The sequence below is a fragment of the Pieris rapae genome, chromosome 18, assembly GCF_905147795.1.
Source record: "Pieris rapae chromosome 18, ilPieRapa1.1, whole genome shotgun sequence".
Classification (NCBI taxonomy): Eukaryota; Metazoa; Arthropoda; class Insecta; order Lepidoptera; family Pieridae; genus Pieris; species Pieris rapae.
The window spans coordinates 1,462,050-1,476,126 of NC_059526.1; the positions used below are offsets into that span (position 1 = coordinate 1,462,050).

Below are 14,077 nucleotides of genomic sequence, written 5' to 3' on the forward strand. Positions count from 1 at the left end.
CAAAAAAAAATTTCTAATACTAACTAAGAATATAAATAAAAACTAAAAAGATAAAATTACAGTAATAAACAACTAAATTAAATTAAAGTAATAAACCTTCAGCCAAATTTATAGTTTTCGAATTTTGGCCAGCTTTTCGGGCTCTAAACAAATCTCTATCTCTTCAGGCGTTAGATGCAGCCACCGTTGATGTCGCACCATTAATAACAACAAAAAGATATTTAAGTTTTAAATTCTATATTTGTTTTTCTTTATCTAGTTTTTTGTCATTTATTTTTATTGCATAATTTATTCTCTCTTGTAATTGAAGCACATGCATGTATTGTGTTTTTGTACATCGTGTGTTATCTGTAAGTGTTTGTATGAGTTTCGTTAGTTTGCTTTTTAAAATAAAGTTATACCTTTATGAAATAGACCTACAGGTGTGTATGTATGTAAATTCATCAGATCTTGAATTTCTACAAATATAAACTTTCGCATATAAAACGAATATGTCAGGAAAAATTTCATTTGTATACAGAAATTAAATATATAGCCAAAAATCAAACATAATGTATTGATAATGGTATACACACAAAAAAAGTAATTACAATACATTCAAGTTATGAATAAGACAAACGCATTATGTATCTATCAACACACATAGGGCAAAGATATGTAAAATAAAGCTATATACTTTAAATGTTAATAAACATTCCCAAGAAGCTGTTTACAATATCGCCATTTTTTAATTTTCCATGGCAAAGGCTTCTTTATAAAAACTAGTATAAATTGTATCATTTAAGAGCCATTTATGTCGCAGCAAACGTTGAGGTTAAAAAAAGGGTTGGTAACTGAAAATAAATATGTATTAGGCCACGCTTATCATTAAACCTTTTCTCTCAGTACTAACGAATCTTAAAAAAGTCATAAAATGGGTACCTAACTGGTTCGTGTTAGTTATTTCAATTAGATTACGAGAATCTTGTATATATGTATTTATTTATACTTCGTACTACCACAGTATACATAATTATACATATGAAAAAAAAAACTAAGTTATATAAGTTATTAGGCAACGGGCGACATTATCGCTAACAAGCGATTTCTTCCAGGCAACCCTAATAAAGAACAATAAAACTCAAAATAACATGCAACTTTAACCAAAATTAAATAAAATAAAATCTAAATAAAAAATAATAATAGGTATGTTCAAATAAACATGTAAAGCTCTGCCAAAGGTTATATACATGCCGTTTTTTGTGGTGTTTTAATATTTATTCATTAAAATTTACGTTATACATGTTAAATGTAAATAAAATAGTTGATGCCTTCTGAACTTAATCTTAGAGTTCATAATTGATTGAACAAGGCAATTACAGCTGAATAAGTTATAGGATTACTTTCTTATCACGTATAAGCAATAAAAATATTTAAAGTATAACATAAAATAATATTTCATACACGTAAATTTGAATTTTAATATTTAATTTAACCATAAAAAGGTCAAACTAATTTAACTTATTTAAAAAGTGATTATATTAAAAGTAATATAGAATTAATAAATATTAATGAGTATAGGATAGTTCGCATCAACAATTACTTCAGAAAGTATCGCATAGTCTATTATCGTGTATATCATGGGTGCCACTAACTTTTAAAGGCAAAGCATTCTAAGTATGTCGATCAGGAGTTTAGTTGCAATTGATCTCAAATACTTGAAATTAATTTTATAGATCAGCTAAATTATATAAATGTAAACCTACAAAACATAACTAGCCGGCAGACAATGCTGCAGGAAAACCTAGTTAACTGAATAACAAACTACGTTATCAAACCGAAGAACATCTACATTCTTCCGCTGATTTAATTAAAGCCAACAATACAATAATGCCGATAGACTTCAATAAGACAACAGAAAAGATTCGCTCAAATCAGCAGATCACGTCCAAGGGTAGAGCGGTTCGATGTGCCAAAATTATTTCTGGATCCAAGATCAATGTTAACAACTCACCCAGTAGAAATAATTGTAATCCCAACACGACACTACACAATAAATACCGAACACAGGCACGACTATCACCTTCGACGTGGTAATATCAACTGACTGAAATTGTTTCGATTTGCGTAGCGTAGTTGGTGGCACACAAGCGCAAAAGATTGGACGAAAGGCGTGTAGATACATGTATGTCTTCGTGTGTGTGGCATGTGACGTATAGGCGATTGCGTTCGTAGTTAAACGGCTTTTGAAACTTGGGACAAGGACACGTCTGTGCAAAAACTACTATCGGATTTTGCAATTTAATTAGTTGCTAACCGGAATCTGTATTCATCTTTTTCTTTAATAATGCGTCCATTTTGAGTATTGTTAACATTTTTCAGAGTTGCATTATCATACAAGAAAGTTTTATTATGCAATTATGAACATTTATAATCTCATTTAGATTATGCGTTATCTGTATCTTTGAAATGATTATGAAATAATGAAATGTGTTGAAAAGGTCACGTGCGGAGAATTATTCTTGGCAACGTGTCATCTCCGTCCATCTAGATTCCTCTGGACTTATAAGTCTAATGGGTACTGAGTAGTCAGATTTTTCTGCCTCACTGCAATGTAAGTGCGTGCCTCAATTTTGCCCTCTCATGCTAAGCTTGATACTTTATTATTGAAGTTATATTTCGTTTGGCACATTAGGAAAAATGATGAGACGATGCGCGCTCACACCGTCACAAAAAACCGACACTATGTCAGCTAAATTCAAAATTGTAGCTTTTGGTGATAAATAAACTTTATTTAACTAGATAATACGGTATAATAAAACATTTAACAATTTCACTGTATTAAATAACTTTTTTCTATTGATAGTGTCGATTTTTCTATAAACGTTAAACAAAATTTTTGAAAAGATTTTTATATCTTGTTACACCACAGAAGTATAACTTCTGACGCGTGTACACACACGTTATTCAACCAAAAAGTTGGAATAGTGACGGAGACTTTCTTGCCAGTACTTCTCAGATAATTGATTCTAAATTTGGTAGTAATATATTTACATCCCATATTCGTAGTCTACAAATACGAATCAACTACTAAAATCAAAAAATGAATATGTTTATTATAGAACATAAAATAGAGGATATCATTATTATCACATATTGCACGTCATTAAAGTTGAACCTGTAGGCATCCCTACTCATCGGCAAAGAAGACGTGTAGGCCGAGAGAAAAAGCCGGCGTAAAAAACTCTCGGCACTCTTTTAAAAAATCAAATCATCAAACAACACTTATTTTAAAACAAATATCGCAAATTAATTAGAAGTAGCCTGTCTAGCAATAGTCCCAGGCCCTTTTATTACTAGATAATCATTAACAAGTACCTTAACCTGTATTGAATGATTGTATCCATTGCAGTTTCTATATATTTTTACTACCCCCCCCCCCCCCCCACTATGTGCCCCGTGATTCCTTAGCTATTCTTAGGTTCATTATAGACTTCTCCTAACTCTTAAACCTTTTCAATTCTATATTCAACGTCATAGTTTTAGAAAAAAACTTCTTTAGAACTCCCTTCTAGTACATATCTGAATAATTTCACTCAGTTGAATTACGACGAGTCATTATACCTGTTACATGCATGATCGTCATTTACAGGGGAACGTGTATCACATGTTTAGTGCAAACATTGATTGCTACACAACAGCGCTTTAAGACTTAGCTACGTATTTTCGCTACATTGTTTAGAATTTAGATTATAACAGTCGATTGATAAATCTCTCGTTTTCGGAGGTCGAAAAGGGGGTTTGGTATATACATGGATGATGAAGAATTAAAATATTGAATAGTAATACATCGGATATGAAGGACATTTTTTGGAGGAACGTGATAATAACGATGATGATGCAAGATTTATTACTCACAACGTTAAATATAATGCTGTATCTACAGTATATGTTACATGCTATTGTTTTAATATATGACAATTACGGTGAACATAAATGTCACAAACAATAATTAATCTGCATGTTTTTTTTTTAAATGGATCACTCCACTACCAAATATATCAAGCTTTGGATCAGTGGTGTTTATTCTGTTATATTCGCGAAAAATTCGAATAAGATTTGACAATGTATAACGCAGTGCGTCAAGATGAGCTGCAGTAAACATTATACAGTTTTGTAAATTAGAATTTAAAAGTTACATTAATTACATCACAGAGGTATTTTTATAGTAATACAATACACTTTTTGCAGCGCTTAATCGCTCAATGGTTCGAATAAATGGTAGGTGCGGTTGCGCACTGTAATCTGATTGGTTGCAGGCTCTCGTACGATACATGGAGACCTATTTTCACGTAATAAAGTAAAGAAAGTTAACCTTGAATTTATACAATAACTATCTTTACTTCCTTATACGTTGTTTTCGTGGCGCTACATTTAATAGAGTTATTTCACAATGTCCGGATAAGTTCCAAATAAGCTATTTATTACTTATTGGTAGGATAAACAGTATTTTTGCGTTTCACGACTGTCAGATAGCGCTATTCGTCATGAAAAGTGAAGTTTCTTATTTGGAAGTCTCATCTTCCGAATAATTTATGAGTTGCATAGCTATTTGGTACTTTATCCATACACTGTGAAAGAGACCCTTAATACTTAAGAAATCTTCAGAGAATATAAGGTATTTTACTATTTCCAGTATTATGTCTATAATATCTCTATATTCTCTAGTAACTGCCTTAATATACTTAGTCTGGCCATAAATACTGATCCATTTAAAAATAAACAAAATATTTCATTTGAATTTTGAATCAGTCATTTTTATATCATTGTTCATTACGTTTTCTCATTTTGGCGCCAATACTTGTTTCATATTTTGCGATATTAAAATGCAGTGGGGTGATGAAGAGAAAAGAATCGCTGTGATTGCATTACACAAAGTAGGTATGGAGCCAAATGCAATTTTTAAAACTCTCCATACGCTTGGTATTAGAAAAATATTTGTGTACCGGGCTATTAATAGGTACAATGAGACCTCCTCTGTTTGTGACAGAAAAATATCTGGCCGTCCACGTAGTGTTCGTACAAAAAAGATGGTCAAAGCAGTAAGGGAAAGAATTCGAAGAAATCCTGTCCGCAAGCAAAAGAATTTACATCGGGAGATGAAGATATCATCCTAGAACCATGTCGCGTATTTTAAAAGATGACTTAGACATGTATCCTATAAGAGACGTACTGGTAATTTCTTAACTGATAATTTAAAAAAGATTAGGGTGATAAAATCGAAAAAAAATCTGAAGCGGTACGCAAAGGTAGGTCACAGAAAAAATTTGTTTTCGGATGAGGAAAATTTTACAATCGAGCAACATTTTAACAAACAAAATCACTGTATTTATCCTCAAAGCTCTAAGGAAGCTTCCCAATTAGTCGTCAGAGTGCAACGTGGGCACTATCCGACTTCAGTGATGGTTTGGTGGGATATTAGCTATGAAGGAGTAACTGAGCCATACTTTTGTGAAAAAGGCAGCAAAACTTCAGCAGAAGTGTATCAAGATACCATCCTTGAGAAGGTAGTGAAGCCCCTTAATAACACCATTTTCAATAACAAAGAATGATCCTTCCAGTAAGACTCGGAACCGGGTCATAAAGCTCGGTCTACGCAGTCTTGGTTGGAAATGAACGTTTCGAACTTCATCAGCGCTGAAGACTTGCCGTCGTCTAGTCCCGATGTTAATCCGCTAGAATATGATTTATGGTTAGTTTTAGAGAGTATGGCTTGCTCTAAACGGCATAATAATTTGGAGGCCCTAAAACAATTCGTACGATTGGCAGTGAGGAATTTGCCCATGGAAAGAGTGCGTGCTTCTATTGATACCTGGCCTCAACGTTTTAAGGACCGTATCGCAGCCAATGGAGACCACTTCGAATAAGCTTTTTATATTATAAATTGTTTTTTATTTATGTATTAAACTAACACACTGTAAAAGTAATAAATGTTATTTGCAACAGAAAAAAAAATATTTTTCTTTGTTTCAGTATTTATGGCAAGACTAGGTATATATATTCTATATTATCTATAATTAATATATTAAGGCAGTTTTGCCGCTCATTACCACTACGTGGAGCTCTTATTGTAGCCGTGTTAATTTATTTTATTATTATTGTTATTTTGTGTGTTTCTGTGTGTGTTTCGTCTGTAATACATTTTATGTTATGTTAGACGATGTATAGACGAACCTTCTACCCCATTTCCCATCTGTTCTATAAAAAATAATCTCACTTCTACGTTTAGCAAAATACTAAATATTTATAATTCACTATAAAAATAAATCTGGTAATCCGTTAGATGTTTACGAATACATAGTTTTACATTTTTAACAAACTTTCAGTACACAATGTTAATATACATAACGTTCATGATATCGTAAAATGACTTCGTTTACATAACTGATTGATAGACATGATAAACAGTTATCTTAGTAAGAATAATATTTAGAAGATGACAACAACGGTTAAGAATTACATTACTTAATTCTTAATTAAATGTTTGGCACGGGTTAATTTCGGTGGCGGTTTTTGGAGGGATGCTTAAATGTATGTTAAATTAAACTCTTGTCTAAAGCTGGTCAACTGGCTTTAATCCTTTAACTAACTATTTAAGGGGTGGGGGGGGGGCGTTGACTTGACTTTAATGTTCTTAAATCTATATGAGACTTCAATATAAATGTAGTTAACATAATATTGGACATATATTTTCAAAAGACTTCGTATCCTAGACTCTCTATCTATCGCAATTCGCAGCCTAAACATAATTTGACAGTGACGGTTACTTCAGAAAAATAAGTGTAATTAATTGTTTTTTATTACTTAAGAGGGTAGATCATACAAATATTCCCTTCCGCTGTTGAAGCGATAAGGAGACATAACGCAGATAAAAGACATTCTAAATTTAAAAGATTCTTAAGGTTACCATTTTTTAAAAGGCCTGCAACGTGATTACTCGGGTATGAGTGACCATGGGCGGCGGTAACATTAATTGAACATCCTGCTCGTTGTACCCCTGTTCTACAATATTCAAGCAAATTACAAAATGTATGAAAGGGATTTTTGTTTCAAAACTACTAGGTACTACTATAGTAGGTACGTCATGTTTCAATAACTGCACCCTACGCTGAGTAAAACTATCCCACGTGACATAGTAATGAAACAAACAGATTGAGAACGTGCGAGGTCACACGTTACGTACGCCAATTCGAACGACCTAAAATTCGCACAACAGTTTAATATGATCAATGACATTATGAATTTAGATTCATCAATGTTGTTTTTATAGGACAGGAGAAAAATGTTCAAGCGTGTCATTTTAATAAAGTAATAATATGGCAACACTGGGAGCCAGCGGATATGTTGTCTACCTTTGAGGGAATGGTTCGCTCTTTTCTTGAGTGTCCCTAAGTCTGGCTGGTTCCTCAAAGAGTGCCTTAATAAGCGGTGTGTTGTGTGTGTCGAGATGGAATGGATGAAGTCTCGGTCATTATATACCATTTATTTGGTTTATTTTGAATTTAAATTCATCCTAAATAGAGGTGAAAATATGTAGAGAAAATTTTTCATTTGGTTGCTAAAAGATTTAAGTTTTTATTACGGCGGTATTAAAGTGTAAGTGTGTGCTCCTATTCTACCATGCCTCCTGCTGATAGAGGACATAATATGTCCTGTATCATCATGTTTTCTGTTTAAAAACATTTTTGCTAAAGTTAAGTTCGGTGACGGTTATTGAGGGAATATTCAAATAAATGAAACTCATTGGTTCAAGTTAAATGTCAACTGTATTTAGCCGTTTGAAATATGAATTTATTAACCTGGGCTGGCGGCGCTAGACTAACAAAATAGTAATTTTTTAGGAGTAAAGAATAAAGTCTAATAGTAGTCGACCTCGAATGGAATCGAATATTAAATCTGAAACGAGAATGTTATATTACAAATTATTAGTGTATGAAAACCTACATTTATACACACACATTTATTACAAAACGTTTTACTGTTCAAATTATTAATTTAAAAATAAATGTATATGTTAGATTACATAAATTTTTTCATGTGTCATCACTAAGACATCATGGAACATTAAGATCTAGCCTAACCTAAGTCTAAACTAATTTACTATACCTAATCGATTTTTATCATAAGGAAGTGTCCAATAATACTACTTACAGTCTCTATTAAAGTAAAGGCACTGTGTTCTATTTCTTTATTCACAGTTTGGCTCCTAACATTAACGTACACTAACACTATTTCAAATGGTTTTCTCATTTTCAGTATTCTCACTAGTGGCGTCGAGAAGTTGAATAGATTACATAACTTGAGCCAGATTTTTTAAATGTCAACTTATGAGGCCTTCACTTTTATTACTGATATTTTAAGATTAATACAAATAAATTGCATTTGCTTTCTATTTATAGACGTGTCAACGTAGCAAAAAAGCGAATAGAAGTTATCTAACAACGCAGAAATAGCAAGGTCGAAAAATAAATAAATTATGTAATCAAAGTAGGAAATTAATCTTATCGATGCCTATCTAGACGTCCATTCCTGTTCCGACATCAACACCTCTAGTAATCTAGTTCTAAGTTCCGCTCCTGGTGTTTGCAATCACCTGTATACCGCAGGGCTTTTATGGTTGCAGGTTCGATTATGGTCAAAACACATGCTTAAAAGAAGTGATTAGAATGTCATCATCACACTTCACACGCCCACTCTCACGTTTATACCCTCACATGCGCACCATGAGCACAGCAGAAGTTATACGTATTTAAGATTTTTTATTAATTTGTTCCTTTGATAATATATTGGAACCTTTGTGTATTTATTATGTACTCCATCTTTGGCTTTATGTTTAGTTGAATTATTGTTTGTTGTATATAATGTATGTTAACGTAGTATTAAGAAATAAAATAGTTTTACGATTGTGGCAATTGTGTACAGTAGAGTTATTGCATAACTAATATTATAAATAGATAAAGTTTACGGCTAATCTCTGGTCGAACTAAAACGTTTTAACGAACTCTGCCTAACTTTGTTTTATTTATTTTATATTATCATCACATATGTTAAAAGAAGGACAGTTAGATACTTGTGACAAGATAGTTTGGAAAGGATTTACATGTAAGAAAATAGTATGAGAACTTAAGAAGAAACAGTGATAAAGAGGTCCATGCAACTTCCTCACAATCGAGTAGCCCCCAATATCGCAGCACTCAACTCACCAGAAGACTGTTTTAAGTATCAAAGAAGTCGATGGGTCGCCCAATCATCAGCGAATATACACTGTAAATACATGATTAAGTAGGAATTAAGAAAAAAATTATAATAGTAAATAAACACAACAATTCTTCTAAAACGACTCGGAGAAATGTCTCCATGTTTAGGAAATTTCCAGTAATTTTTCATCACATTTTTAAAATGATCAGAAGTATACATACATATCAAGAGAAAAGTGCGACCCGACTTCGCATGGGTAGACATTTTTTTATTTTTGTATATATTGATATGTTCTTTAATATTGTGGAATATTTTTTACAATAGTATTCGCATGCGATGAAAGATATTTTATATGCATTTTTTTACACCTTGGGTATGTTAAGATGTAAAAAATGTACTGTAATGTATTGTAGTTTTAGTTGGGTACTTTATTTTATTGATCAGATAATGTAGCATTCAAAATCCTACTTATAGAGAAAATTTATTAAACATACTTCCATACAAATCTTTCCTCTTTAATTATAGATAAAAACAAGTTAAAATTCATTTCAACTAACGAATTGTTTTTTATATCTGCAATTAAATAAGCATGATATTCAGAGTCTTAGTGCGAACCAAGACTCCCGTATGTTAGTCAAAATCCAATACGTTTTTGACTTACACGAGTCATTGCTTTAAGAATTGTACTCCAAAATGATTGTTTAATAAAAACTAATAATCCGTGTATCCGGGAGACACGTGCAAAACTAAATTATAGAAATTAAAATTCTTATTTTTGAATTTATTCAAATGTCACTTCGACGACCTTGAAAACAGGCGCACCTCCAAACCATCAAAAGCTGATTGGTTGTAATAACAACTGCTCACGCGCATAAGGAAAAATATACCAGTTTCCTCACACATATTTTAAATATTTATTTCCCTGATAATTACAACTAATATGATAGAACTACACAATAATACATACACCAGACATAGTTCTGGATTGTTCACTTTTATTGGATGAGACTGGAGGGATGCTTAGCGCAAAGAAACGACCCTAAATCGAGAGTTAAATTAGAGTACTAACGCCCAAACCCAATAACATATCTCAATCCATTTTCGACCATAGATAGTCATCTTCCAACGACACATTATTCAAATATAGTAAAAATATATATATATAATATAAATAGGTATACACCCTAATACAGTAATGGACTTTCTGTCTATGTGCGCATGTATCAACCGCTCGTACAGTTAAGGAAAACATCATGACGAAACTGACCAAAATACCGACAGAAGGTATTCCCCAACTTGCCTATTAGAAATATTTATGGATCGAAAATCTGAGGCCTATACCCCAAAAGTTCTAGCGACACTGGTATTATGTATTCACCTAACGATTAATGAAACGTCGAGTCATTAAAAAAAAATTCGCGTTAATATTGTTTTTTTTTTTAATATAGTACTCGCGTAAACCAGAGCCAATATAGATCAATTAAGTTTATTAGCAGTTTCATCGTGTGTGGAAACTGCCACGGCTCGATCGACATGTGTTGATTTTCCATTGTTGACTTGACATAGACATCTTTATATATACTTAAGTAATGCCTTAATTTCCCACCAAACGAAGGATATGTTTATTAAAAAAAGAATTCGTGACTTTATATAAACAACAACAGGTCAAGCGACTATCGAATATCGATCTTTAATTAACTGTCTAGAGATTCAATTAACTCTCTATTTTAACTACTTTACTGCGACACATACACTGTCATAGTTACTAAACATGTTGAATTTCTTTTAATTTTTTATTTTCAAGGCGCTTGCGCCTTGGGGATCCAGAGAAGCAGGATTTGGCTCTTCTTAGTCTATGGCCGACCAAATTCCACTTGCCTCGCTTGACCTGCTGTTGTTTAAAGCTTGGCCGTCCCAACCAAACCAAAAGAAGTACAGATGTAGATGAGGTAAAAAGAGTCGGAAAGACGTGAGCGAATTGATCGACGGACTCACTATGAACGCCCTCTGCCCCATATAGAGGTCATAGTAAATTCAATGTTAAACAGGTAAATTTTCGTCATGAAAACAAAATCAAACATTAAATAATTTCAATAATTAGATTCGCATTAAGGTATATCTTAAATTTTTAATGATACACTGCTTGTAATTTATAAATTCAAAACCAGTTTTCTCAACCTTTGTGCCCCTACAAAAGTTCTAAAGTTTTTATGCCCTCGATGCAACATACTTAAGAAACGAAAATGGTTTGTTTTCGGAAGAAATCATTAGGTAATTAATAATTTAAAAATAGATTTCTCTATATTAATTTAGCGCTTCATGCTTGTAAAACAGAGATTTTATATTAGGCTCCAATTAAGTTTCTAATCACCACGTTGCAGCAGCAGATTAACGAAAAATTGGCTCCCTGCGGGGCGTTGGCACAACGTTAGGAAAGAGTGCAAAATCTATAAAAATTCGAATGAGCCGTGCAAGTTTATATTAAATATTTATTTCCAACACACAAATATACTGTATTTACAATATTCTTAACCTACATAGTGATTAAAAATGATAGACATTTAAAACAAATTCAAAATGTATAGTCCCTATGGCAATGTATGATAGATATGTCGCAGTAAAGTAGTTAAATCAGAGAGTTGATTGAATCTCTAGACAGTTTATGAAAGATCAATATTTAATCAAGTCGCTAATGCTCCGTCAACATGTTTACAATTTCACAATTTGAAACAAAAAAATCAATTGTCAACGTCATAAGAAAATGCTGATGGAATGGTTGCATTTTTTTAAAAGAATATTTAATTTTATTTGTTTGATAGATATTTTGTATGGATATAGAGAAGGAGGTAAATGGAAATCACAATCAAATTGATCAAGTTACATTTATTTGTACGCATAAATACAATTATGTAGGTATGTCAATTTTTTAACGAACGAACCTTTAATGCTAGCATTTTCTCGCTGTATTGCGATACTTATTCGTTGGATGGAAGGAAGCACCATTCAGGTCACCGGTACTATACTCCAGGCGCGAACTTTAGTTTTTAATTAACATTGAACACCACGGCCCAAGAGAATCAAATCAAATTCATTAGACGCAAGTAATAACTAACCTAACCTTGAATTTACCGCGGCAATTGAGATTTGCGGTTTCATTCTCAATGCGAATTTTGTCTTTAATTCTAACAAGCTAAGGTTGATTTTTGATAGCCCGACACATGATTGATGACGCCAAATAAAGTTAATTTGAAGGGGTTACATGACGCGAAATGATTGCTGTAGTAATATTGAGTAATCTTGTTTATTATGATAGAGAATTTTATATTCTACTAGCCTAGCTAACGTTGTTTTGCCATGTATATTATTTCTAGGAAACATTTATTACTTCAATAAAAATAATTACAGTCAAAACCGTTTACGATAACATCGTTTAGAACGTATTATATGGGCCGGATTCGGCCCGCTGTAAGATATGATGCGACCCGCGAGATTTGTGCAAAAAATGCTTCCACAGTACAATTTTCCGCAGCTAATAAAATACGTGATTTGTGCGTTTGGCAGTACTTATTAATGCGAACGGTTCTTTTCACTGATGAAGTCAATAAATCAACACATCTTACAAGACCACTGACGATAATTTGGAAAATTCTTTACGTATTTGTATCAGTGGAATTAATCCAAATATTTGATGGACTAGTTTCCCAGATTTCGGTTTATTTAATTTTCGTAGCTTGTAACAATTGCAAATTTAACGGTTTAATCATAATGTACCATTTTTTTTATCCAATTATTTTTTAATAAATGGTACCATAATAACGAATTGTCTTATTATTTTGTCTAATATCTATCGCAAAAAATATTCACTAAGTACTTTAATATGCACTATACTTTTAAACGCGGCCCGCACACGCTAAAGTTTGGCCCTCAACATGTCAAAGGTTGCCCATACCTGGTTTAGAACAATATACCTGTTATCTTTATTCTTTATTAGACACAATATACAAGAAAGTTTCGATAAAGTAGAGTGCACTGGCCCCCACACTAGGATTCCCTGTGATGTGAGCAGCCAGTCTCTTCCTATTCACATCTAAACAGTATTGCTTAATTAATTCTACATTACACACTTATATCTATACTATTTTTGTACAATAAGAATATTATCTGTATCAGTAGGTATAGGACAGCTTAACAAGATATTGTTTGAGTTTTTTAGTAAAAGTATGTACTTAATGTGATTTTTGTAATGTTAGTGATAATTTTGTTTTTAATGTTTGTGTTATATTGACTAAAATCATCATCATAATTTTATTCAATACAACTTAAATATATAAGTAACTATACTAAGCATTAAGGAAAAGAGAACAAGAGAGATTTACATTTACTGTTCCATTTCATCCTGGAAAAAATCTAAAAGCTAGTAAATCTTCTTACGTAATACATGAACGGCCCATTATTACGTAACATAACAGAAACCTCAACTCCTGCCAACCAAAGCCACAGCACCTATGACGGCTTTAGGGTTGAGATAACCCTGTATGACATTTCGTTCATATAGAGAACAATATTAACTTTACATTTCAATATGCAGAGTCAACATTAACTGGCAGTAAATGTAAAATTAAAACATTTAAATTAGAATGTTACCTATATAAATAAATTATTTTCTACTTGAACTTTGACTTAATATTTTTTGCCGACGATTAAATGAAATTTAAAAAAAATTAGCTAGTCTTAAAAAATAAAGTAATTAAATACTTAGGTACACATTTCTATCTGAAATTTATTTCATGTTTAATGAAAACCTATCACAAACAATATATATATATATGTACAAAACAAA

At 32.2% G+C, this 14,077-nt stretch overlaps 1 protein-coding gene across 4 annotated transcripts in view; it reads right to left on the reverse strand.

The window, feature by feature from the left end:
• Positions 1–2,102, reverse strand: part of LOC110998238 (trehalase) — a 37,987-nt gene extending 35,885 nt beyond the window's left edge. For all 4 annotated transcript variants that reach the window (XM_045632287.1, XM_045632285.1, XM_045632288.1 and 1 more), the window contains exon 1: positions 1,994–2,102. The gene's annotated coding sequence lies outside the window, so the exon portion shown is untranslated. The remainder of the gene's footprint in view (positions 1–1,993) is intronic.
• Positions 2,103–14,077: the final 11,975 nt, after the last annotated feature.